The sequence below is a fragment of the Aotus nancymaae genome, unplaced genomic scaffold, assembly GCF_030222135.1.
Source record: "Aotus nancymaae isolate 86718 unplaced genomic scaffold, 86718_ANA_hifiasm-v0.15.2.pri h1tg000003l, whole genome shotgun sequence".
Classification (NCBI taxonomy): Eukaryota; Metazoa; Chordata; class Mammalia; order Primates; family Aotidae; genus Aotus; species Aotus nancymaae.
Window position 1 is genome coordinate 68,220,986 of NW_026988414.1, and position 27,848 is coordinate 68,248,833.

The window sequence follows — 27,848 nt, forward strand, 5'->3', positions numbered from 1 at the left end:
TCTTTTTAATCCAAATGTCGCCTCTATTAAGGCCCCAAAGTCCCATGAGAAACACCAGCTTGTGCCCTCTGGTCCTCCCCGACTCCTGTGAGCCTATTGTAAGCTCATTTTCAGTGAACTTCAGAAGGCAGAGGGTAAACTCTCCCTGGGCCCCTACCCCTCCAAGGCTGCACGTTTTCGGCACTACTACTGGATACTAGTGACAGAAAAGTGGAGATTATCCCTCACTTTACAGAGAGAGAAACCAAGGCGCAGAGGGGGGTGAAGCTAGCTTCTGATCCTGGGCTACCCCTGGGAAAGCTGTGCCAGGAGGAGTCATCTCAGGCTTTGGCCCCAGGGAAGCCCTGCTTTGTCACTGCAGGGGGACAGGGCACCACCTAAGCTGGCCTTGCCAATTAGAACCAGCTCTGCTGCTCCAAAGACACCCAGGCCAGTGAGAGGTGCACATGTTGACAAGCTGTAAAATCATAATTCTTCCCTCTGACAGTTCCCTGGTCCAAGGCAACCTGTTTTGTAGTGATGCTCTGTGACCGTCTGGCTCCCATCCCAGGGATGTGGGAAAGGGTTGCACTGTAAGTCTCTTCTTGCTGTGGGGAATTAAGGATTGCAGCCATGAGCCAGAGTGGGTGGGAGAGGCATCATCTCCTAAGGTAGGAAGGGCGTGTGGTCTGGATACCTGAATTTTAATCCCAATCCTTTTTTTTTTTTTTTTTTTGAGATTGAATCTCGCTCTGTCGCCCAGACTGGAGTGCAGTGTGGGAATCTCGGCTCACTGCAACCTCCACCTCCTAGGTTCAAGCAATTCTCCTGCTTCAGTCTCCCAAGTAGCTGAGATTACAGGTGTACACCACCACGCCCAGCTAATTTTTGTATTTTTAGTAGATACAGGGTTTCACCATATTGACCAGGCTGGTCTTGAACTCCTGAGCTCAGGTAATCTGCCCACCTCGGCCTCCCAAACTGCCAGGATTACAGGTGTGAGCCACCACACCTGGCCATTCCTTTTTATAATTTTTTTATTTTTAAACTAGCCGTGTGTATTTTAAACCAGCTGTGACCTTAGCTAAGTTACTGAACCCATCTGAGTCTCAGTTTCTGCCTCTGCCCCTGTAAAACAGAAATAGTAAGAATAACTATCCCCCGCCCCCAGGGGCTATCACTGACTTCACAGGAAATGAGGAATGTGTAGACTGTAAAGCATTCTACCAACATCCACTGTCATTCTTTCTTGAGATGTTCTAAAGGAGGTGAGGGAAAGGAAGGACCCAGAGCTGGGAAATTCTGCTTTTTCTAATCCTTTCTTGCTACAGTGAGGCCATAGTCCAGAGAGTTTAAGCAGTCAGCTCTAAATCACAGAGGGCAGGAGGCAGGGTGTGGGTTGGGCAGTAAGGGTGGGTAGGGAATGAGGGGGCCTGTGCTAGCGCCCAGAGACGGGACCAGGATGAGACCCTGAAGGAACCCTGCAGGAGGGTACTAGGGGCAGGGGTAGTGGGGAAGGGGGAGGCCAGGCGGGCGGTGGGCTAAGGACACAGCGCTGTCGCATGAGGATATGCCAGCCCTGGTTACCAAAACCCACTAGGGGGTTTCTGAGTACAAAGGCATGTGGGTGGTGCAGCTCCCCGCAGCTTTGGAAACGTGATAAAATAAACACACGACATGGGTCTTCAGACCACCCCAGATTAGAAGCTAAAGAGGTGGATAGGTAGAAGAAAAAGCAGAGGTTTTCAAGGAACAAAAATACAAGGCAGCACATTCATCCCCGAGGTTGGAAATGTGGGCTGCACTCATTTCGGCGTCATCAGAACTGTGCCTGAGTCACCTCTGGGGAGAAGGTGACTGGGGAGAAGGAGAAGAGCCCATGGGGCAGGGAGGCCGGATGTGTGTACCTACACAGTGCTGCCCCCACACACATCCCTTACAGGAGAGTTTCCCTTGGAATGACCCGACGATTTGGTAACGAGTTATCATTCAAGATAGGTCTGACTCATTTCTCCCATAAAGGAGGAACCGAACAGTCAGCAACAGAGATTAGAATTCTTATCCAGGTAGAGCTCGAGTGCCTCCCTCCCTTCTACCAAAATATTCTCCCTTTTACCATCTCTCTGCCTTAGATTTCACCCTTACCGGTGGATGCCCTTGGCTCTTCAGTCTCCAACAGTTCTCTATACAAACACAAATGCTTCTGGAGAGGCAGGCCACAGGTCAGCCCAGACTGTGACCCAGCTCAGGCAGCCCGGACCCAGGACCCGTTCCGTCAAGGGCAGGAGGGCCCACAAGAATGAGTGAGGGAGAAGGATGGGGACAGAGAAAATGTTCCCACTGTATGGATGAGGAAACTGAGACTCAGAGTAGTAAAGAAAGCAGGCTGGGCACGGTGGCTCACACCTGTAATCCCAGCACTTTGGGAGGCTGGGGCGGGTAGATTGCCTGAGATCAGGAGTTTGAGATTAGCCTGGTCACATGGTGAAATGTTGTCTCTACTAAAAATACAAAAATTAGCCAGGTGTGGTGGTGGGTGTATGTAATCCCAGCTACTCGGCAGGCTGAGGCAGGAGGATCGCTTGGACCTGGGAGGCAGATGTTGCAGTGAGCTGAGATCAAGTCACTGCACTACAGCCCCAGTCTGGGCAACAGAGCAAGACTCCATCTCAAAAAAAAAAAAAAAAAAAAAAGGAAACAATGAGCAGTCTGAGGTTGGGGAAGGCCAGACCTTACTGCCTCATCCCAAAACATATGTCTTCTTCAGAGTACGTTCAAGGGCAATTCCACACTCTGTGGAGAGACAGAGAAAACAACCCTTCAACGCTGTGCCCACACTGTCCTCCCACCCACCAGCACGTGCAGGCAGCAGGCAATGAAATGGGAGTCTCTGTGTGTCTGGAATTTGAACTGAGGCCTAAGTTGGGGCCACTCAGAAGCCTGGGAGACTCAAGAGTGAGGTGGGCATTACAGAGCCACACACAGCACAGGGTGCAAAGTCGGAAGGAACTCGGGCAGCCAGAGAGACGGGGAAGGGAGCAGGGCACAGAGAGAACCGACAAGGAGAAGAGATACCCAGGGGGGCGGCCAGCACTCCAGGGCAGGGACTCTTAAAGTCCACCCAGGGATGACGGGGCTGCCGTGGAGCAGTGTCCCCTGAGTTATGGCTCCTATTTTTCTGCTTCCCTACTGGGTGTATGTTTTTGCCACTCTCTAGCCCTGGCTGTACCATTGAGGACTGAGTTTTAGCAGGAAGCAGAAAACTGGGATTCTTAGGTTGCAGGTCTCTGGATCAAGAGGCACCACATCTGTGTGTGAAGCAGGGATTACTGCCCTTCCATACCACCCTGAGACCCTGCCCCTGAGGGCGATGCTCCCCCCACCCCCAGCGGGGATCTGGGGCTGTGTTCCCTGGGAAGGATGAGGTCCTTTGCTTGCAGGAGGGAGAATGAGCCGGAAGCTATCAGGAGTCAGGAACATGCTCTCTCAGTGTCCCTAGCTCCTGGCTTCTGGGCACCTGGTGGGATAGCACTTTCTGCCTCTTGCTGTGATAGATCCCGCCAGTGAGCGGTGAGCGGAATGCTTCACCGTCTGTGTGGGGCCCTCAGTCTCTTGCCCTCAGTCGCTGTAGCCAGCATTGTTCCACATGGTGGTGGCTGCGGCCTCAACCTGGATCTTAGAGAATGGACACAGGGCTTGTCCGGCTAAATAAACCTGCCTTACTTTGAGCCATTTTGCGTTGGGGATTGTTTGCTACTCCACCAAACCCTGGGTGCTTTGGCGGGTGCATTGCCTCAGCCAGGGCTTCAGCATCACATGTTCCCCGGATCCTGCTGGGGCAGATGGAGGGCTGCTACACACTGGGGCAACCCCAGCAACTGGAGACATTCCCTGGGCCCCCCTGCCAGCCCCAGTGCCAACCCTCAGGCTGTGGCACAGGAGTGCTGAACAGCAGAGGGCACCAGAGGCCTGTCTCTGCCTTCCCCATCCTGGTGCCATCACAGGGGTTGGTAGCATCAGTATCGCTGGTATTGTAGGAGGGTGGCATTTGGACCTATAGCAGGGAGAGATCTCAGGGCCCGCCCCTCTTTTGTGTCACTGTGGTTGTGGGCAAGCATTTGTAAGATGCAGATTCACCCCTCAGTAGGCTTCAGACAGCATCTTGGGACCAGGGTTGAGGCCCCCACCATAACTTCCTCTGGCCCTTTCTCTCCTGGGCTGGCCCCGCCTTCAGTGGTCATCTGTCAGACCCAGGGGTGGGGAGCAGAATCAGGAGCCAGGACACAGCAGAACAGGCACGGGCAGACTGACTCAGCACACATGGCAGTGTTTCCAGGCCAGCCCCTGCGGCCTCTCCTCTTCCGTGCCTCAGCTCCCACCGTTACACTTTTGCCCTTTTAGCACCGTACTTTCATCTCTGTTAAAATGCAGCCCTCGTTTTTTGGGGGAAAGGGAAAGGATGGAGGTTGGAGATGGCAGGACTAACAGCAGATGTTTTCAGGATGCGAGAGCTTCGTCAGTACAGAGAACTTCATGCTAAGAGTCTGGAAGCCATGTGATCTGCACTAGGGCCTTTCCCTTCCTTGGGCCTCAGTTTCCTCCTCTGCCAAAGTGGGTTTTGGGACAGCCGAGCTCTGAGCCCCTTCCAGAGTTTGTAACCTAAGACTCAGGTTTTGTGGTCACGAACAGAGAGACAGCCTGACCCTGGGGTAGGGTGGGAAGGAGGAGGAGGGGGCTACCTGTAAGGCAAAGGGGACAGGTGGGGCAGGCTCAGGCACCTGGGAGTCCCTAGTGGACCATGACACTTTGCCAAGACTGGCTGGATCCCCTGCACCTGCCGCTTTCCTGTTGGCCTGTGTCTCCGTATTTACATTTCTCTAGATCATATAAGACCAAGGTCAGGTTAAGTCCATTACTCCTAACCCTAGTTGGCCCAAAGTCAAGCAGAAGAGGTTGGTGGTGCACCTGCGTCTCTGCCTCCCTCCCTGCCTGGCTCTGGCCCCTTCCTGCAGGGGCAGGAGGTCGGGCCTGACTCTGGAGTCCTAGTGGCGCCTGTCTTCCAGAAAGACAAACACATAGACACTGCAGGCAGCCACCTTGGGGTTGGGAGGGGAAGGCCTGCTGGCACCTGGCTGTTGGCTGGTGGGGATGCTTCTTTCTGTTGGCTTTATTACCCTTTTCCCTCACCACTGCTAGCGCTCAGGCTCCCTGGCTAAAAGGCCACACCAAGCTCTTCCCAGCAAGAACCCCAGGAGCTCTGGAGACACCTTCTCGGTGGGGTTGGCTGGATAAGCAAAGCATCTCCTTCAATCCTTCTGCCTCCATTCTGCTCAGTCTCTGGAAGGTCAGGTTATAGTATGGGAGGAGGCCACTTCCTAAGCTTCCCCAGCTCTCCCCAGTGTCCCTGTTCCTCTGAGCTCTGGAGGTCCTCAGGGCACTGCGGGGCTCATTGCAAGCTGCCCTGGCTTGTTATCTGTCTTGAAAGACTCGTCTCTCTTTAGCTGGCTGTAAACCTCTGGGGCCTGATGGATGGGTTTTGGTGTTTTCCTTCCTCATGACTTGTCGATGCTGTCACCTCCAGTCCCTGGTGGACATCTTCTGATTCCACCAAGCCCAGCTCCTGCACTACCCCTTCACTCAGTCATTCACTGAGGCTCACCCTCGGCCATAAGACCACCAGGGTGTAGACACACAGAGGGGTGTGAGTGCAGAGCGTGGTCCTTGCAGGGCTCTGGGCTTAGTGGTATGAGGTATACCCAAGGCCTGCCAATTCAGGGTGGCAAGTGCCCTGATGATGGCTGCACTGGCTGTCATGGGAACATTGTGGGAGGCGCATGGGGCCAGCTTCTCAGAGGAGGTGATGTTTGAGCTGAGTTAGAGGAAAAGCAGTAAGGGGTCCCTAGATGGGGATGGAGGGCTGGGAGAGGACTTTCTGGGAAGGGCACATCCGTCTGAGGGAAACACCCACATGCAGGCTGGCAGATGAGAGGACAGAGTCCCTTCTGGGATCAGGAATGTTTGGGGCCACTGGAGTAAGTGCATGAGACCGGAGACAAGGCTGGGGAGAAGGCGGGACTTTGGTCATAGAGGTCCTTGGAGTCTTCATCCTGCAGATGGTGTGGAGACCAGAGGGGAGGCTGTTGCACTAGTTCAGGAAGAGAAGAGGAGGGGGCAACAGAAGTAGAGGAGAAGTTCTGAGGAAACTCAGGTGGGTGGAAACCACTCAACTTGACGGCCATGAGGACAAGGCAAGGAGGAGGGAGAGGCGCTAAGGAGGGAGAGTCGAGGAGGATGGGGAGGCGAGGAGGAGGGGGAGGCGAGGAGGACGGGGAGGCGAGGAGGAGGGGAGGCGAGGAGGAGGGGAGGCGAGGAGGAGGGGGAGGCGAGGAGGAGGGGAGGCGAGGAGGAGGGGGAGGCGAGGAGGAGGGGGAGGCGAGGAGGAGGGGAGGCGAGGAGGAGGGGAGGCGAGGAGGAGGGGGAGGCGAGGAGGAGGGGGAGGCGAGGAGGAGGGGGAGGCGAGGAGGAGGGGAGGCGAGGAGGAGGGGGAGGCGAGGAGGAGGGGAGGCGAGGAGGAGGGGAGGCGAGGAGGAGGGGGAGGCGAGGAGGAGGGGAGGCGAGGAGGAGGGGGAGGCGAGGAGGAGGGGAGGCGAGGAGGAGGGGGGAGGCGAGGAGGAGGGGGAGGCGAGGAGGAGGGGGAGGCGGGGAGGAGGGGAGGCGGGGAGGAGGGGGAGGCGGGGAGGAGGGGAGGCGGGGAGGAGGGGAGGCGGGGAGGAGGGGAGGCGGGGAGGAGGGGGAGGCGGGGAGGAGGGGAGGCGGGGAGGAGGGGGAGGCGGGGAGGAGGGGAGGCGGGGAGGAGGGGGAGGCAAGGAGGGGGGAGGCGGGGAGGAGGGGGAGGCGGGGAGGAGGGGAGGCGGGGAGGAGGGGAGGCGGGGAGGAGGGGGAGGCGGGGAGGAGGGGAGGCGGGGAGGAGGGGAGGCGAGGAGGAGGGGAGGCGAGGAGGAGGGGGAGGCGAGGAGGAGGGGAGGCGAGGAGGAGGGGGAGGCGAGGAGGAGGGGGAGGCGAGGAGGAGGGGGAGGCGAGGAGGAGGGGAGGCGAGGAGGAGGGGAGGCGAGGAGGAGGGGGAGGCGAGGAGGAGGGGGAGGCGAGGAGGAGGGGGAGGCAAGGAGGAGGGGAGGGGAGGCTGACGCCAGGGCTCCTCCTCAGGTGGCCAATGTCTCGGGGCTACTTGCTGCTCACCAGGATGTGCAGAGGAGGGGCAGCTGTGGTGCAGAGTGCAGGTGTGAGTCCAGCTGTGGCGTTGCTAAGATGTGGTGCCCGGGGCCACTCAGGAAAGGATGTTCAAGAAGCATTTGGTGTCAAGTCTGGCAAAGACATCTCTTCTGGAGAACTGACTTGGGCACCATCGGCATCAGGCAGCATTTGAATGTCTGTGACGTAGATGATGGGACGGAAGGGCAGTGCATAGTGTGAGACAGGAGATCCTTTCTCAAGTCAGCAGCCATCGTAGGAAGGAGGAGCAGAGTAGGAGTGCTGGGTTAGGGTCCTAGTCCAAGCTCTGCCATCATTGTGTGTAAGACAATCATCTCTATGGGCTTCAGTTTTTCCATCTGTAAACCAAGGGTTCCGACCCTACGTTGGTTCCGACACTACGTTCACAGGAGTAGCTGAAGGATAAGATGAGATAATAGATGCAGAGGTCATGTAAAAAGTAGGAAGTGCTTTACATGTGCCAGTTTTCTTCATTCACTCGCTCATTCACGCATGCATTTATTTAGCAAAAAATGATGAAGCATCCATTAGATGCTGTAATTGCAACATGCTAAGTGTTCAGGGCACAGCCGGTGGACGGACTTTGTAACAAGAGCCTGCCTTTGACCATTTTATCCCTACCCCTGCTGTCTGCAGGGGAAAGAGAAGGGTAGAGCTGATGGGTCAGTGGGCATCCGTGCCCCAGGCTGGGGGTCATCACTAGCCCTGACTTTGCACTGCAGTCAGTAGGCTCTGTGCTTGGGATTCTGTGATGGGAGGAATTTCCTACTCTCTTTGTTCTGGCAGGGAAGAGTTTACAGTGAGTAGGGTCAAGGGTTGTTTTCTGCTTTGTAGTCTTGATTCCAGAGGCTACCTCACCTGTTGCCTGGCAGCAGTGGCACACTGGCCATTGACACAGGAGAGGATCATTGTCCTGAGATTTGTGTGCAGCAGAATCATGGGGAAGCTTTAGCAGACCATCATCAGAGACAGCTCAGTGGATGCAGCTGCCTTCTGAGTGTGAAAGATTTGGATTCAACTCAGGTGGGTGAACTTGGAGAAGGTGCTTAACCTTACTGAGACTCAACTTCCCCATCTGTAACAGGGGACTCTTAATACCTACCCTTTGTGCTTGGTGAAGATAAAGTGAGAGTCACAAGAGAATGTCCTCCTCCCCTTCTTCCATTGACGTCAATTCATGATCACTGACCTCATCGGGCAAGATATCAGATCTAGCAAGTACAGTGACCTCTGTGCCACTCATGCACCCCTCAGTTATTAGGTACCAGGCTTCTGGTGATGTGAAGAGTGTCTGTTGTAGCCGCCGCTTCTGAATTGTTAATAAACTAAGACAGCTCTGGTCTGGAGGAGAGTTGGGGAGAAGCCCAGGAGTCTACTTAAACCCTATTTCCAGGCGGGCATCCCTGACTGCTCTTCTTCCCCTCTAAAAGTTCTGGGAATCCAGCCTGTTTCAACTTCCTCATTAACCCTTTCACCCATCATGGCGCCCATGGCTTCCTACTTTTCACATCACTTCTGCTCCTGAACCTGGCTGCGGAATGGAAAGCAGCCCCTCACCATGTCACCACCCCCCGCACTGTTCCCAAAGACAAGCACTCCGGCTGTTTGCATAATGGAGGCTTTATCACTAATCAGAGAAGGTGAACACATCAGGCAACAAACCAGTAAGCACAGAAAAAGGTAAAGTTTCCAGAAGTCCACAAATCCCCGAGCCGCAGGCCCTCACACATGGAGGCCCTGCTGGACTCATTCTTTCAGGGACTTCCAAACCAATCAACACTCACTCCATCCCCTTTGCCCACCCCAGAACCCTATCCCACATTGTCTGGAGCTCTACTTTGTCTTTCTCTGTCCCTGGAGGGAAGAAGAAAGGTGTTTTCTTCCTTCCTGTGTCCTCAGAGCTATCACGTGGTTCCAAGAAGGGGAGGGGGAAGTTTGGCCTGAGGTGCGCGGAGTAGTTGCCTGGGTCATTGCCTCACAGCGGTGTCTGTGGGGTTAATGCAGTCACTCAGATGGTGGTCACCTTGCTGGGCTCTGTCCTACTCTCTCCTTCTTCTAAAGCACCCTTCTGGGTTGACAGGTACACTGAGAGGGACAACCACTGAAGTGCATTCCTAGCTTATCCTTCCTTCCATCGAACTGCCTGCTGAGTGGTTTGCCCCAGTGAGAATTTGCCAATTTCTTGTCTTAACTTTATTCTATTACACTTTATAAAGGTTGTAGCCCAAAAGATTCTGGGTTTTGGGATCACAAAGCATCAGTCTAGGAGGAAGCCTTGGAGAGTGCGTGGTCTGTCTGAAAACAACAAGTGGATAAAAAATGGGATGGTGCCTCCTCAAACATGAGTGGCTTTGTCAATGATCCCACCAGCCTTCTGGGCCACAGTCAATATGGAGGGCAAAGGTGGGCATGGGTCAAGGGTAAGTCCCTGTACAGGGCATGCCATCTGTCAGCAGGCATCCACAGATGCTCAGATTTGGGCAGCCTGGCAGAAGATTTTGGGGATACAAGGGATGGCTGAATTTTTCAGATTAAGCTTTGAGATTTAACTACCCATAAATGACTTCAGGGTCTATTATGTGCCACCATTTGTAAATTGGCTGAAGTGGAATGTGAGTTGTTGGTGTTCGAGGCTCATAAACGGGAATGAGATTTGGTCTGGGAAGGGTCTGGTCCATGGATCAGCATATCATCCCAATTTGCTCTCAAATGTTCAAAATCATGAAGTAATAACCACGAAAGGCAACTGCTGGGGCTGTGGGTAGCAGTGTGGAGGAGGAGGCCATGGGGAATAAGAAAGTGAAGGTTTTAAGCCAGAAAATAGAAACTTGAGGTAACTTAAAATTTTATTTTACTTTTTTTAAAATTTTTGAGCTGGAGTCTCACTCTGCCATTCCTCTGGAGTGCAGTGGGGTGATCTCAGCTCACTACAGCCTCCATCTTCCAAGTTCAAGCAAATTCTCCTGCCTCAGCTTCCTGAGTAGCTGGGATTACAGGTGCACCCCACTACCCTGACTAATTATTGTATTTTTAGTAAGACAGGGTTTAACCATGTTGGCCAGGCTGGTCTTGAACTCCTGAACTCAAGTAATCCACCTGCCTAAGCCTCCCAAGGTGCTGGGATTACAGGTGTGAGTCACTGTGCCTGGGCATAATCTTCAGATATATATCTCATACTATTATTATTTCAACTATTATCTCATATAAGTTATGTGTTATACTGTGTCTTAGTCAATTTTCTGCTGCTATGACAGAATACCACAGACTGGGTAATTTATAAAGAAATATTCATTACAGTTCAGGAGACTGGGAAGTCCAAGTTCGAGGAGTTGGCATCTTGCAAGGACCTTCTTGCTGTGTTATCTCATGGCAGAAGGCAGAAGGGCACAAGAGCCCAGGAGAGTAAAAGAGAGCTGAACTCACTTTTATAACAACCCACTCTTGCAACAATGAACCCTTTCTCACAATAATAACATTAATCCACCCATGAGGGTGAAGCCCTCCTGACTTAATCACCTCTTAATGGTCCCACCTTTTAATACTGTCACAATGACATTTACATTTCAATGAGAATTTTGGAGGGACATTCAAACCACACCATTCTGTTATTAGTAAAGTTGGGGATTCACAAAATCTTTGAGACATATTCCTTAGAAACATTATGGAAAACCTAATGTAACAGCAAAAATCTAGTAACAATGGAAATATTCCTCAGTAAAATTGGTTATACAATAGGATCAATACATAATGTTCATATTAATAAAAATTAAGCATGATATTATTGATATGTACTAAATATATTATGGTACTTTCATACTATAGAATGTAGTGCAGTTGTTAAAAAAAGTAAGTGATGTTTAATAAATGAAAAAAGCAGGGTGCAGAGAATATGTTAGTAAGAATCCATTTATGTAATTCTTTTAAAAGCTTATGCACGTTTACTTCAGGAGAGGCCCCGGTTTTTTTATTTTGGAAAGATACATAGGAACCTGTTGATGAGGGCTACCTGCAGAATCTGCACATCAACTCTCTGAGCCTCAGTTTTCTCACGTGTACAGTCGGCTTTAGAATCTCATATTCATGATGTTTGTGAAATCCCAAAGGGACACCTCCTGGCATAGCCCTCTGCCAATCACAGAGCCCAGTAGAAACAGCAGTTATTGGTGTGTGCTCGAGACAACGTGATGTGGGGGACGTTCTGTGACCTCTGCAGTCAGACAGATTGTGTCCTGCTACCCTCTACTTGTATGGATCAGAAGGGAGCTGTCTCTTGCTTCTGAGCTTCAGTTTTTTGCACAAATTCTTAAATGTAAAGACCCTAACGTAGCCCCTGGAATACAGCATGTGTTAGCTCTGCAGAAGTAGAGCTGTGGAAGTCACACTCTGTAGGACTTCCTGACAACTGACTGTGGGAAAGGGTGCTTCGAACTCTCCTGGGGTTCCACTGAACCTGGAGGCCCCTCTCCCGACTGGCAAAGGCAAGACACCTGCTCCTGGAGGTGTTCCCACCCACCAGGCTCCTCACACTTCACTGGCTAGTGGATAGCCTTCCGGGAGCAGGCCTAAACACCCAAAATCAATTTGCTAAAAGCCAATTTGCCAAACGATCAATTCACTGAATGACTAATTTGCCATAGGACTAAGGATTTGTTTTCTAAATTTCAGTTTCCCTGTGACTTTGTACAAAGTTCTGGCTACAGAATTTTGCATGAGTGTCAAAGTTCAGATGCTGAGCCCAATTCCAGCACTTGATATTTTATATAGAGAGGACAGTCCTGCCCCATCTCTCAACTTCTGCCCCTGAATCTGCCTCTTCTCTGCTTTTTAAGCAAATCTTTCTTTCAGATGCAGTTTCTTTTCTCTTTTTTTAAGATGGAGTTTCACTCTTGTTGTCCAGGCTGGAGTGCAATGGCACGATCTCTGCTCACTGCAACCTCTGCCTCCCAGGTTCAAGTGATTCTCCTGCCTCGGGCTTCCAAGTAGCTGGAATTACAGGCATGTGCCACCACGCCTGGCTAATTTTTTGAATTTTCAGTAGAGATGGGGTTTCTCCATGTTGATCAGGCTGATCTTGAACTACTGACCTCAGGTTATCTGCCCTCCTTGGCCTCACAAAGTGTTGGGATTACAGGCCTGAGCCACTGCTCCCAGTCTCAGATGCAGTTTTATCTTCTCTGTTTTGTGTGTATGTGTGCAAATTTGGCCCTATGTTTTCTTACGAACAGACATCAGCAATGATAATAGATTTTTGATGGAGTGGAATCCCAGACCTTAGCCCTAAGGGGGTTCCAGACAATGCAGTGAGGTAATTAGTGGAATAAAAGAAAGGGACGTTGCTTGCAAACCTGAATTTGTGATCTAGGAATTGTGTCCACTTATTATTATTATTTACCATTTTAATTTAAGTTATAATTGACATTGAAATAGTGAGCATTTCTAGGTGAAGAGATCTATTTATGTATTTATTAAATTTTAGACTCTGAAACTTAATTTAGAAGCGTCTTATAGCCAGCACATAGGTCGATAAAATGTGTAGTCACTCCAACCCAGGAGTTTAAGATCTTGAGTTATTTTAACCCTTGACTTCCCTACATTTCTTATTTATTTCTATCTTCATGTCTATCTACCTATGCTTATGCCTAGGCCTGTCTATGAGCAGACAATTCAGAAAAGCAGATTGATCCCAAATGTTTTCATATGCTTTGAAATGTATGGTCTTTTTTTTTTAAATTTCTAGATTTTCCCTCTTAGTAGTCTTCACTTACATCTGCACCTAGTCACACACTTGTACCTAGTCAGAGTTCATTATTTTTCTTATTCATATTTTCATCAGACCACCGTAGTCTCTTGAACCGAAAACTGTGCAGATGACTTCTGGGCAAGTTAACTAATTTCACTGAGACTCAATGTCTTCATCTGCAAAGCGAGGCTAAAGACATCTACCTGATGGGTGTTCTGTGAGTGTGAAAAGAAATAGTAGGCCGGGCGCGGTGGCTCAAGCCTGTAATCCCAGCACTTTGGGAGGCTGAGGCGGGTGGATCACGAGGTCAAGAGATCGAGACCATCCTGGTCAACGTGGTGAAACCCCGTCTCTACTAATACAAAAAAATAGCTGGGCATGGTGGCGCGTGCCTGTAATCCCAGCTACTCAGGAGACTGAGGGAGGAGAATTGCCTGAACCCAGGAGGTGGAGGTTGCGGTGAGCCGAGATCGCGCCATTGCACTCCAACCTGGGTAACGAGCGAAACTCCGTCTCAAAAAAAAAAAAAAAGAAAGAAAAAGAAATAGTGGATGGACAACACTGTTATCATTCATGGAGTTGAGCAGATGCAGGATATAAACCTGGCTTGATGTTCAGAGAGGAAGAGCAAGTCTCTATGCGTGTTGCCCCTTTGCAGAGAGATGGTCTAGGTCAGGAAGATAAATCACCATAGCCAGGTTGAAAAGCGGAGAGCTCCTTATTTGCTTAAACACTTCCCGGATTCCCCTTGCCCAGACCAGGTTCTTTGCTGGCCTGGAAGTCCCTGCTGCTGCTCCAGCCTCATCATAGCCTCCTCTTAACTGTGTGACTCTGAGCCCCAACCGCACTGACTAGCTCCAGATTTCTGGAATGTTCCATGCTCTGTCCTGCCTCGGGATCTTTGCACAGGCTATTTCCATGTTCCCATTTCCCTGCTAAAGACCATTTCTAGGTCTGAACTAAAATATCACTTTTTCTCTGAGCTTTCGGTGACTCTGTCACAGCTCTGCTCCCCCGACAAGTGCTTGGTCTTAGCACCCGGCATTTACTTATTTTCCCAGCATCAATTCTAATGGTAGTTAATTAATTCATTGGGTAGTTACTTGGTTAATATCTGCCCCTTTGACTGGTCTATAAACAGTTTGAAGTCAGAGGCTGCATCTGCTTGTTCACTGTTGCATCTCAGCCTTCAGCGCTGTGCCTGGTACTTAGTAGCACCTGGTAAACATTTTTTTAAATGAATGAATGACCAGAGCTGGTTCAGAGTCTCTCTGGGGGCAGGAGGGCATGGGATGATGAATGTCTGCCAGAAAGCCCTCTTCTTTCTTCTTCTGGCACTGCCCAGCAGGGCTTGTTTTGATGTTTCCCTCATTAGTCTGTCCCCAAGTCCAAGTCTCTGCTTCTGCTCTGGGGGCTACAGTCAATCAGTCAGTCAGCAAACATTGTATGAGGTGGAACAGCAGATGGCCTGGGTGACACAGAATGTAAGGTCTGTAGGCTCTCGGAGGAGGAAAGCGGCTCAGGGCGTTGGGGTAATTGGGGGACTGCAGGGAGCGGTGGAACTGCAGTTCAAGCAGATAAAGATCGGGGGAGGCCTGACCAGCTCAAGAGGTAACCCCGGAAGGACCTCAGCCAGTCCCATCTGCCATCAGGGCAATGGCTGGCCTGGGAATTGGCAGCCTGGGTATGCAATGCAAGACGAAGGCCTGGAGTTAGCCTGGCCCTCCAGGGAGAAGGGTTGCTCAAACCTGGGCAAGCCCCTGCCAGAATCTGCAGACAGAGCAGGTGTCAGCTCGCGGGTTGCCCCAGGGACTAGCTCATGCTCTATCTGCTTGCCCAGGCTGAAGGGTGCGTGGGTCTCCAGCTCACAGGCCTTGGGGCCTGGCTGGGAACTGAGAAGCTCCAATCCTCTGGTTTCTCCCAGGAACCCCACCTCTTCAACCCTTTCCTGGCCTTCGGTTTCTTCAGAGGTCAGCGCTCTTGTTCTTCCCCCACCTCACTGGAGTCAGTGGAGATCCTTTTTGGTCCTTTTCTCCCAGTGCTTTGACCTTACCCTTATAAAAAAACAAATGGATACTGTACAGGATTTGCTGTACTCCACTTCCCCCTTATTAGAAACATTTTATGGGACCTCAGAATAAAATGTGGGAGCTACGGGGAAGCTAGTTCAACCTGACTTTCGCAAGAGAAGGAGGCTCAGGCCCCAGGAAGTAACCTGAAACTCCTCAACCCACTCCCCCCGTGCGTGCCTTTCATCAGGAGCTGCCACAACTGTCATGAGCACCGCAGAGGTGACTTCATTTTACAGTCTAGAATGTTGGACTCTCGCTAATGCCTTAAGCCGTCATTAGGTGCCGTATTGAGTGGGGTCAGTGGACAAGCAGCTGAAACTGGTCCCCATGGGAATGGGAAACAGGATAGAACCCAGAGGTGGAAAAGCATGGGGCCAAGCATCGCGAGAGTGTGGTTCTCTTTCTTAGTCACCCTGGCTCGGGGCCTCTGGGAGTGGCCCACTCCTTGGCACCTCGGTTTTCTCATCTGTTGCATGGGATAATGATCTTGTCCCTGGATGGCTACTCTACTAGGAAGGTTGTGAAGGGGGTTAGGATAAGAAAGAGGTTGGAATGTGTTATGGATTGAATGTTTATGTCCCCTCAGAATTCATATGTTGAAACCCTAACCCCCAGTGTGACTGTAACTGGAGATGAGGCCCTTAAGAGAATAATGAACATTAAATAAAGTCATAGAGGTCGGGCCCTGACCTGATGGAACTGGTGCCCTTATAAGTAGCAATCTCTCCCTCTATCCATGTGCTCTCATGCCAAGGAAAGGCCGTGTGAGAATACTGGGAGGAGGCAGCCATCTACAGGCCAGGAAAAGGCAGCTCCCCACAAATGGAATCCACTGGAACCTTGATTTTGGACCTCCAGCTTTCAGAACTGGGAAAAAAATAAATTTTTGTTGTTTAAGCTGCCCAGTCTGCAGTATTGTGTTATGGCAGTCCCAGCAGACTAAAACAGAATGCCTGATTTCTGAAATCACCCCATAATTCTAGGGATGTCTGTCCTGGAGCCTGGGCTGGGAGTCCTGGGCGTGGAAGTCTGAGAGACAGCAGTGTGGAGAGGTCACTCTCTAGGCAACGGGGAGAGAAGGAAGCATCTCTCAGAAACATCAGCTTCTCTTGGGACGCTCTCCTCTGGGCTGCCTGTCCCCAGCCTCCACGGGCCAGGCTGATCGTTAGTGGACCCATCTCTCAGAGTCGCAAGAATCCTAAGCCCTGAATACCCAACTTCATCACTAGATTCCTGTTTAAAAAGTCTGTTGGGCAGAAATGTATGGAGTTGTGCTTTCTTAAGAAAAATCTAACATTTCCTCTAGTGTTTGGCAAGGGAGTTACTGAATGTGTCCTAGCACCTCGTTAACCCTGTGTCCTTGCCCCTCCATGTTCTGGAAGTCCTGGCTTTGCAAAGCCAATCAGGGGTCTTTGATAGCCAATCACTCTTAGCTCAGAGCTACATGAAAGAACCTGGTTTTGCCCAATGCTACACCTCTGCCTCTCCTCCACGGTCCTCCAGAATGTAGAGCTCCAGCACACCAGAGCAGGCAGCATCCTCTGACCTGGCTCTGTCAGCCCTCCCTCCTTCTTCCCCTGGTCCTCTCTTCCCTAGAGCACAGGAACACAGCACCAAGGCTGGGGTTGTGGCATGTCTTTCTCTCTCCTGTTTCATGGTCTATCTTCTCTTCCTTCTCTCTTCGCAGCCCCCATATGAGAGCTAGTGAGGCAGTGCATGAAAAAGCAATGGGAGTGGAGAGGTGGGAGAGGCTGGTGGGGGCGAGATAGTCAGGGAGGCCTTCCTGGAGGAGGAGGAGACCCCAGGCTAGGCTTTAAAGGATGGATAGGTTTAGAAGCACAGAGAGGGAAGGACAAACTATAGAATTCAGAGTTTAAGGATGGGTGTGGGGACCCTGGCTTAAGACTGTGGCATAGCGTGGAGGTCAGGTGTGTTCATGTGGAGCTGGGAAGGGACTGGCTAAGAGAAATTTGGAAAGCCAACGCGCAGACATTTTCTTTGACGCTGAACCCAGTGGTTCCTGGCTGCAACCGCTGTAGCTAAATAAAGCAGTCACTGTGATTTTAAAACCACAGCGGGCTTGTTCCACTGTGATGGCAACTAATTATGGATTGTAATTTGTCTAAACACAGGAAGGTGTTTTGACCTGAATAGTAATAATGTGATAGGCTTCCTCTGGTGTCTTTGCACAGCTGGTCCACTAGCCAGGGGCACGTCTGCATGCCTGCCCTGCTCCAGACGCCCAGCAAGGACAAGGGGAAGTGGTGGCTGTGTCCACCCTGGCACAGGGAACGGTCTTCTCTGGATCTTTAAGAGGTGGGCCGTGGCGGTGGTCAGAGCTGCAGAGGGACTTGGGGTTGAATCCTTGTCTGAAAACTGGGGCCGACTGCACGGGGTTGTTGTGGAGATGAAAAGAAGCAGAGGGGAAGGCACCTGCGTGTGGTAGGTGCTGGGTGCATGGGAGCTGCCACAATGGTCATTAGCACAGCAGAGGTGACTTCATTTTACAGTGAGGAAAGTGAGCCCCAAGGGGACGCTTGGCCGAAGTTCCGCAGTCACAGGCTTTGGGGTTTTCCGAGGGCTCTTCTTAGCCTCCTCTCATTCAGGGTTCACAGTCACTCAGAACCATCGTGCGGACGAGTCACTTTACCTCCCTGAGGCTGGCTTCCTCATTTGTGAAATGGGAATAATGGCTACCTACCTGATGGAGCGATGATGAAAATAAACGTGCAGAACGTGCTTGGTGAGTGCTGGTTCTCTGCGTTCCCCTGCATCCCACCATCCCAGCCCCACAATGCGGCTTCATCAAGAATCATGTCCAAGGAGAGGCCTTCAGGGGTGTGTGCAACCATTTCCTCTGTGCCTGCAGGGGGAACACTGGCCCAGCAGTGGAATGACCCAGGTGGATGCAAGGCCATGTCTGTCCCTGAGGGTGTCCAGATATGAACTCTGAACCCTCTGTGGGGACTTGGTTTCCGTGCCTGATTCGGTTCTCTCCTTACAGCTTCCAAACAGGATGAGTTTCCTCTGTCCATCTCAGCTGTAAACCCTAAGAGAACAGGGCTGTGGCATAAAGCGCTGTGCCCTCTCCCTGCCCCAGCACAGCCTCGCAGAGGTCCTAATGAATATTTCACAGGACCTGAGTGCAGAGTTCTCACTTTACAGCTGGAGAGGCTCTGAAAGGGACATGATGTCCCTGGAGAGCCGGGACTTACAGCCAGGTCTCCTGACCCTCTCCACAACTCTCTCTGCTGCCCTGTTGAGCTCACATCAGAACTGTCCTCCGCCTAGAATTCTTCCCAACCCTTCTGCTTGTCTGGATCTCACATAGCCTTCAGGCCTCAACTGAGCTCTTACAGCCTTGACCCCCAACCTTGACTTGGTTGAATCAATCCCTCTGCGCTTCATTCTTACATCATCTGGGGCATAGATTTCTGGTTCCTTCCTGACATCCATGATTACCTTCTTCTTTTGTAACAACTCCTCATTTAACAAAGAAGAAACACGTACAGTTAAATGACCACATTTCACAGCCTACCTGGCAGCTAGGAAGGTGCTGAGTAAGCCTTCCAGGAAATTGAGAAGGAGTCACACATATTTTTTCTTTTTTCATTTTGTTCTTTGGACCTTTTCCTTATTTTACCCAGAGCACAAATGTGACGGCTGGAGCTCCAGCACCTATTTTGGGCCTGTGTGCTAAGGATGTGAGAGCAGAAACATAGCAAAAGCCTGAGCCCCTGAGGACTTTGTGGGAGCCATTGTTGCCGCCCTGGCCTGCACATTTCTAGACTTGTTTTATGGAAAAGATCAAGTCTTTATTTGTTTTCATCACTATAGTTGGATTTCTGTTACTGGGAACCAAACCCAATCCAAATTGATAGGGAACTCCTTGTAGTTCTGTCATAGTTCATGATAATCATGGTCAGAATCATTTAATGCCTCCATCACTAAACTGTGTGCTCCATGAGGGCAGGGACTCCACCTGCCTTGTTTACTTCTGTATCCCCAGAAAACAAGAGTGCCTGTCACTATTAGTGCCAGTAAATGCTTAGTAAGTCTTTTTGAATGATTACATCCCAGTGAATACTTGGTGGTCTAACCGAGGTCCTAAGGGATCATTTGAGGAAAGAGTGGCTCTGATAGTGGCCTTTGTACTAATTGTGACAAGCTGCCCCAGCTGCTAGGAACTACCTTTCCTTTCCTGGTAAGTTGGCTCCTCAATGTCATCATTTAAAAATCAAATTTTTGACGGAGTGTGGTGGCTCATGCCTATAATCCCAACACTTTGGGAGGCAGAGGTGGGAGGATCACTTGAGGCCGGGAGTTCAAGACCAGCCTGGACAACATAGTGAGGCCTTGTCTCTTATTGAAAAAATTAGCTGGGCATGGTGGCATGTGCCTGTAGTCCCAGCTACTCAGGAGGCTGGGGCGGGAGGATTGCTTAAGGCCAGGAGTTGGAAGCTATAGGAAACTGTGGTTGCCCCACTGCACTTCAACCTGGGCAACAGAGGGAGACCCTGTCACACACACAAAATAAAATAAATAAAAATATAATTAAAAAATGGAATTTTAATGTTTTCCAATTTGAAAATCTCTTTGAAGACACTATTTTGTAACCTCACTACCTATAATAGCTGCTTAAAAATACACAAAGAACCAGCAGAACACACAGGAAAACCAAGGTTTTTCTTTTCACTCTCAGTTCTAGGCAGTTGCTTTTTTCACATATGCTCACATTAAAATTTGTGTCAAATCCCCTTCCAATATCATACTAGAATTTTTCCACTTACTAAAAAGTTGGGGCTGGGCACGGTGGCTCATGCCTGTAATCCTAGCACTTTGGGAGGCCGAGGTGGGAGAATGACAAGGCCAAGAGATCGAGACCATCCTGACCAACACGGTGAAACCCTATCTCCACTAAAAATACAAAAATTAGCTGGGTGTGGTAGTGTGTGCCTGTAGTCCCAGCTACTCAGGAGGCTGAGGCAGGAGAATCACTTGAACCCGGGAGGCAGAGGTTGCAGTGAGCTGCGATCACGCCACTGCACTCCAGCCTGGTGACAGAGCGAGACTCTGTCTCAAAAAAAAAAAAAAGTTGGACTGAGTTATAATTTTTAATGGAGATACTGCAACCTGTTTTCCATTGAGGAGAATTACTTGACCTGTTCTCTCTTCATTTTGCCCCTTTCATTTGAACGATGCTATCATGAACCTCTCTTTGTACCCAAAGCTTTTTCTGTGCTTAGGATTATTTTTTTTAGATAGATTCTCAAAGTGGAATTATTTGATCAAGGGGGGTATACATATTCCAGTGTCATTGTGCAAAACAGGAGTAAATTACAGACTAAGGGAATCTTAAGGGAGAGACCCAATCATTTTTCTTTTCTCTGGGCTCAGTTTCCCTAGGGGTAAAACTGAGCAGATCCAAATTTAGAGAGCGGCAGATTCCCTTACAGATTCAGAGTTCTGCTGATGGTTCAGAAATGAGGCTTCTGACATCCTCCAGGCCATGAAGTCATAAGGCAACCTGGATGTGTCAGCCATTGCCTCTGGATCACCCCCTTAAGAGCTGACCTTCACCATGGGGAAGCGCATCATGGGAGCCTCCAATCTGTCTTTCTGTGTCTTCCTCAAATAATACTCCTTCCTCCGCTCCCAGCAAGCTTGTGCTCTAGTGCAACCCTAACCCTTCCAGACAGGGAGAAGAGCTTCATATCCTAGAGTCTGAGGGATGTGAAGGTGGGAATTCATCTCTGAAAGCAGTTGCAAGAAGAGGGCAATGCTTAACCCAAAGGCACACCCTGAGACTAGAACATCAGACCCCACTGCAGGCCATTGAGGGACCTGAGTCCCTATGACACGTAAGCTACTCATGTGCACAGCTGGAGATGCCATTTCTTCTTTGTGGCGAGGCTCCTTACCCTTCTCCTCCGTAAGATCATATTACTCCTTTTATTTTCATCTCAGTGACCTGTTGGACTATGAACTCCCTGAGGACAGTGATTCCTCTGATTTGTCTGCATCTGAGACATAACAGATGCTCACTACCTATTTTAAGTGAGCAAGGGAAGGGAGATGCCCCGATGTGATGGGAAGAATTCATGGCGAGATGGGGAGGAGAGCCAGAGCTCAGACAGGAAAGAGTAGGAGGGAACAGCTGATGGCGGAAAAAGTCCTGGGATGCTCCTTTCTCTGACTCAAGACAATATAAACTGAACCAACTCCCAATCCCTGCATCCTGGCCTTCTTGTGTGTGCAGATTGTAGGCCTTGATGTGGATGTTTAGGGAATGAGTCCTCAAAGCATATGCATTGGCAAGGGTGGCAGAGCGCTATTGGTGAAGGAGAAGGAGGTGCAGAAAAAGGAGGCCAGGGGACCTTGTGGCTCCTTTGTCCATCCACAAAGCATTAGTTTATTCACTCATTTTCCATCCTTTTTTTTTTTTTTTTTTTTGAGAAAGTGTCTTGCTCTGTCACCAGACTGGAGTGCAGTGGCGCAATATCGGTTCATTGCAACCTCTGCCTCCTGGGTTCAAGCAATTCCCCTGCCTCAGCCTCCCAGGTATCTGGGATTACAGGTGTATGCTACCACGCCCAGCTGATTTTTTGTATTTTAGTAGAGATAGGGTTTCATCATGTTGGCCAGGATGGTCTCGATCTCCTAACCTCTTGATCTGCCCACCTTGGCCTTTCAAAGTGCTGGGATTACAGGTGTGAGGTGCGTGCCCAGCCTCACCCAGTATTTTTTAGCATCTGCTATGTGCTATGTTCTGTGTTGGCTGCTGGGTGTTCAAAGAGGCAAGTGAGAACTGTGGCCCTTGCAAAGGCCAAGGGCACTCTGAGGAAACGTTGGTACCTGGGGAGGCAGTGGGTGTGCCCGGCAGAGTGTGTGATGGGTGATGGGCATGGGCAGAACACTCATGCAGAAGTGGCAGGGTACCACAGCAGTGGCCACGCCTGGGGAAAGGCGACTGCCTGGTTTGTCAGTGGGCCCTGTGGACAGTGGTGAGTCACCCCCCATGCAGCTCTGCAAGTAGCACTCCAAAGGAGAGCTGGAGAAGTAGAGGAGGGAAAAATGGGACTTGCTTGAGTCATAGTTGGGTAGAGCTTTGGATGGGGTTGAAGGTCATGAGTGGGAAACATGAGCCTAGAAAATATTGCTTCCACATGAAAAAGTGGCAGGCGAGATTAAACAGCAAATTATAACCTGATATGCCTGCCAGGGTCATGTCTGTGTGACAATTCTACCCGTGGAAGGTAATATGCCAAAAAAAAAAAAAAAAAAAAAAAAAAAAAAAAAAAGAAAAAGGAAAGAAAAGAGAAGACTTCTACGGGTTTAAACCTATCGATTGCATGATGGGGATAAGCTTATGGGTGATTTGTTAGTTGGTTTTCAATGTTTAATCTTATTATGTATAGCTATAATCTTATCATTACAGTAGTAATACTAAAATTGAGGAGTAGAGCGATGATAGAGTTTGAGGGGATGAGAGATTTTTTTTTATTCATTTCACATAGTAAAAGGGTACCCAATAAAAGTAAGATGGAATGAATCCCCTCTACGTCTTCTTCTGAGACTGGGTCAGGCAGCCATGAGAAGCTAAGAGAAGCCCTGATGTTATAGGTGGTTCAGGTACATTTCCACTTCTTTTTGGGATTCACTGGGGATTATTTGTTTCTCCTACTGGGCAACACTTAGCTAACAGCCCACCACTGCAAGCAAAGTAAAAGCTGGGCCTGTGTTGACACCTGTTTTTGATAGGGTCGTTGGTGTATCTGATAACTTCTAGCTGCATTAGGACTGGTAGCACACCAATATTGCTTCTCTGTTGTGAAAGGAAAATAGAAACGCCTAAGTCAACCATATATAAAGGCTTATATTTGCTCTTCAAAAGTTTTTTTTGGTTGTTTTTTTTTTTCAACATATCTTTGCTGGGGTTGGGCCATAGCTTGATGGATATTTGTTGAATGACTAATTATTGACTGATAGGCTAACAGTCTCCTTTGAAGTAGGCTGAGCAAACAAACCATTAAGTGGAACACGGTGTCTAGGTTACACAGTTCATTCATCTGCTGATCGCTGGGGCACACTGCTGGTTATTACTACCTGAGACCCCGCAAGGAGAAAATGAAGACAGAGGAATACCAGGAGAGAAAGGAGGTCCAGTTAGACTAAAGGTGTGCGAGAAGAAGTGAGGTGCTCAGTGTTGAGTAAGTGCAGTGCAGCACAGGGGTGATGTCTTAACAGGGGTATTGGTCAATAATTGTTTGGTTGCAAGAAACAGAAGTATTATAAATTTAGCTCTCAGTAATAACAATGAATTTATTGGAAGGCTGTGAAGAATCTCACTGAATTCAAGGGCAGGGATGACAACCAGACCCGTGAGAGGCTCAAGGTGGAGCTACTGGAAAGTTATTAGAGACTCTCCCAGCTTCTTGCCTGTGCTCTCTCCCTTCTTCTATGTGTCTTTTATCTCAGCCTAGCTCAGTCGGTTTGTTTCATTTTTTTTCTCTGCAGACTGGCTTTCTCTGTTCTGCCTTTCCTGGGTTTAAACCTGTTTACTTCAATCTGGACATGATCGCCTGGGGTTATGGACCCAATACCAAGAATCGAAGTCCAGAGTTTCAGGAGACAGAATCTGATTGGTCAATGGCCAGCCAATGGGGTGTCTCCCCTCAGTCAGGTGTCCATCTCTGTTCCAACAGCTTCAGGCAGGGAGAGATAAATGAAGATGGATAAACATGGCGGCAGGGACCATTCCTGTGGCTGGTCAGAAAAGGAGGCACTGACCTAGCAGGCAGCATATTGGCTAACATGTCTTTTTGTAGACAAAACTATGAAAAGGAAAAAAAGAAAAAAGAAAGAAAGAAAAAAAAACCGTGTCTGCTGTGGGAAAAACTGGAATGGTTTGGCTGCTGGATAAAATATTCAACCACATATAGAAAATAGCCACCATATATTTTCAAAAATGAATAGCTTCTGAGGGTTAGAGTCCAGGTTGCCATAAGAGTCTACATAATTCTTGATTTTCAAGGCATTTCCCCTTCATTTTCCAAGTCTTTGGAGAGAGCAGTTAGTAGAAAATGTTAATGGCCAATTTTAGCAAATGACCATTTTGGTACTCCCAGGCCATTAGTACTGGCTAGAGCTAATTTTTAGAATGCCCCCTTGATCCTGGCAACTTGTTTCATATTGACCTGGAGAGACGGCATGGGCCCAGATCCAAATGTACGGCTAAGCCTACATTTGCTGTACTTGTGGGCAAGGAAAAGCCGCCCCAGTTACTCCATGTGGATTTCTCGTCTCTGAATACTCCATGGCTTGCCTGGTCTCATTGGAGACCTGCGAGGTGTGGTTGGGCAGGTTGTGCAAAACTGTGCTCATGACTCCCCTTAGACTCACACGGGAGTCTCGATTCCATGCTGGTTGCACGGTTTCAGTTCTGTGTCTCCAGGTTCTCCCTCTGGACTGTGAGCGCTGGGGCGCAAGAGATGCGACTGCCTCTTCTGTGGCTTGCCCAAGGGGCTTGTGCAGGCTTGGCCACTGGTTTCTCTCCCCTGCTCCCTGTGGCCCTCCGAGGAGGTGCTCAGGAAGAACCTCACACCCGGCTGTGAATGCAGGTTACTGCGGTGACCTGTCTACAGGTGTGCAGCTTACAGTGTAGTCTATAGGCTATGCCTTAGGGCCTGTCTTTCACGGTGGCAGAGTCAATGTTGGCATCTGTTAAAGGGACCTCAGCCCATTGGGCAGGGAGAGTGCTTTCCTACGGAGCGAGTTGTGCTCATTTGTGAACTCACACCCAGAGCTGGTAAGACAAGCTTCAAGGCAGAGGCTGGTTTTCTAGGTCTTCCTCATGAACATGTGGTGGCTGCATCAGCTAATCCACAGGGTCCTCCCACTCCAAGCTTCTGGTCCCAATCAGTGAGCGACTGGCCCCTACTCGACCCCCACCTACTGGGTACTTGGCTGATGGATGGAGTCACCATCTCTCTGTTTGGGCACCTGGAGCCCCTGAGCTCCAGTCTCTGCAGGCCTTTCCCTGCAGAGCCCAACCGCAGGGTTTGGCTGATAGCCTGGAACTGCCTCACCATCATTTTTCACCGGCCCCACCCCAAAGGACAGCCTCCCCAGGTAACCTTTTTCAGTTGCTCCAACTTCCCTGGAGTGTTGACTTAGCCGGAGAGCACGCTCCCTCTTTAACCTCGGCGTGTTTGCTCAGTGGAGGAGCGGGCATTAGGTCCGCTTGACTCCATGAGCACACAGGTTTCTCTGTCTTTACAGGAGCGTCCCACGGAGGGGGTGCGGCAGGGGGCAGCGGGGACTGAGGAGGGAGGCGCAGCTTCCTGTTCTGCTGCCGGTTATCACAGGCTGTTCTAATGCTGCTCAAACAATATTGAGAATAACCCTGGCTCAATAGCACCAGTGTTAGGCTGCAAAGTCAATATTGGCTGAGCAAACACAGCAAATAAGGAGTTGCTATTTGCGTAGCTATGAGTACTTGTGTGCTCCGGCTGCCTCGACAGGGCCCTTGGAAATGAATGGGGAGGAGGTGGTGTCTGGAGGCGAAGTGGGTTCCTGAGAGGGCCTAGGCTCACCTTGGCATTGTTAATGATTGGGGCCAGGTAATTCTTTGTTGTGGGGGACTAACCTGTGCATTGTAGGATGTTCAGCAGACCTGGCCTCTGCCCTCTGGATGCCAGTAGCACCCCCTCCTAATTGTCCAGAGAAACCACCATGTCTCTTGACATTGCCAACTGTCCCCTGGGAAAGGACAGAGGGCATAACCTCCCCCTTGCATAACACACTAGGCAAGGTGCAGGACAAGGCTAAGGACGGGGTAGAAAAGAGAGAAGGGCTGGAGGGCCCCCTATGCTTTTTGACCCTCCTGCTCTCCAGCTGGGGCTCTCCCCAGTCTCTCATGAGTGCCAAGAAAAGCCAGCCTCTTTAAGAACTAGATGCAGTGCACAAGTGCCTCTTCGATAGAAGAGCCTTTTCAGCTGCTGGCTGGATGTCCGTGGCCACCTCCTTACCCTTGCCCTGTCTTGGAACTCACTCGTGTTCTCCACCCCAAGAAAGAGAGAGGTTGTGAGATGCTCAGATGGTTTATGTCTGTCTCTCTCTTGTAGAATTTCTGGCATGTTTTGCCCTGGCCGGTGACCTTCTCAGTCAGACGTGCCTATTTATAACAATCTGTCCCTGGCTCTGCTTCCTCCCCTTTGCCACAAGGGATTGGCTCATGCATTCTTGAATGCTGCAAGTGGCCAAGGCTGGGCCTGTGGGAGGGCATGGGGCAGGGAGGGGAGCCAGGCGCGCTGGCCAGCGGGCCTCTCTGGGGACAGAGTGCACCAGCTCAGTTCTCCCTCGCGGTCTGCAGGGCCACATCCATGTCCACCTTTGGCCTTCTGCTGGGAGGGCGATAGAGAAAGTGTTTATAGCCTGGTGAAGGCCAGGGCTGCCTCAGGGGCTTTCTGTGCCGTAGCCAGCAGTCCTCCCTTCTGGGCCCTAGCCAGAGCAGAAAGACACCCAGAGTGGCTGTGCTGAGCAGCTCCGGTCACATCTTGACACCTGGAGACTTCTCCTCCAGGCCAGGCTGCTGTGACTCCCCGGTTGGGGTGGCTTAGGACTGAGAAGAATAACACTGACAAGAATGAGCATCAGACACTGTTCCTTTTCTGAATGTTGCTCCTTTTGGTTGTGGTGGGAGCAGAAGGGGAGCCCGTACTTGGGCAGCTGTGATGATGTGGGGGTTCGTGATCACCATGCCGTTGGCAGTGACTTCAGAAAGTGGCATCTTGGGAAGAAGGAAAACTCCTGGATCTCCAGATGTTGAGAAGGAAAGAACAGGCAGGCAGAATAGAACCAGGCAGCCTTGGCATGGTTCAGCAGCTACAGGAAGGTGGAAGGTTGTGATTTTGTTTGTTTGTTTTTTTTTTTTCAAAGTTAGCACACGCTTTATGCACCACTTCATTTGGCCTTTCCCCTGTTCCCCTTTCCTCCTTCCTTAGACAGAGGAGGGGAAGATATTTGAGAAACCTACTGCTTGTGACTGCTTCCTAAAGGTACTTGCTCACCAGTGTTTCACAGAGCAATGGAAGCCTTTCAAAACTTATCAGACCCATTGCCTGATTTCTTTAGAGACTTGGCAGGGGGTAGGTTGGCATGATGAGACTCAAGGCTCAAAGATGGAAACATTCCTGAAGCAGCCATCCTGATTGTGGGGCCACCCAGGGAAATAGGGATCCCCCTCTCCAAAGCTGACTCTGCAGTCGGAGTTTGGGAGAGGGTCTCGGGGCCTGGCCCACCCCAGCCAGGGCCCCCCTGCTGTTGCCTGATCCTGGTGCCCCACTTCCCAGTTCCCTGCAGGTGTATTTTCCTTTCTGCTTGGAAGACGGATGATGTGGGCTGGGGTTGTGGAGGAAGAAGCCTCGGCGTTAGCAACAGGGATGGGGAGGGCCATCAGCTGGCTTCACTCTTACCTCTCTGACATCCTGGAATCCTGTGTCAGACTTCATTTGAATAGAGGCTTCTGCTCTTTAAAAAAGAAAAGTTGCAGCTATGGTAGAAAATGATGTGACTCTCCAGCCAGGGCAACTGCGTTCCCATCCCTGTTCTGTCCCTTACTGGCCACACTCACGGAAGGGGATTTCACCCTTCTGAGCTTCGGTTGTCCCATCCGCAACATGAGAACAGTAACATTCAGCGTCTAGGAGTGAAGCAAGGATAAAATGAGACCGTGTGTGCGTGTGATGACAGTGCTGTGCTCAATGCCACAGACACTCGGGGAATGG

The 27,848-nt window shown here is 50.3% G+C and overlaps 1 long non-coding RNA gene across 1 annotated transcript in view; it reads left to right on the plus strand.

Moving 5' to 3' along the window:
* The first annotated feature begins 23,155 nt into the window (after positions 1-23,155).
* Positions 23,156-27,848, plus strand: part of LOC135275102 (uncharacterized) — a 100,526-nt gene continuing 95,833 nt past the window's right edge. The window contains exon 1 of the long non-coding RNA XR_010342809.1: positions 23,156-23,251. This is a non-coding gene — a long non-coding RNA (uncharacterized LOC135275102). The remainder of the gene's footprint in view (positions 23,252-27,848) is intronic.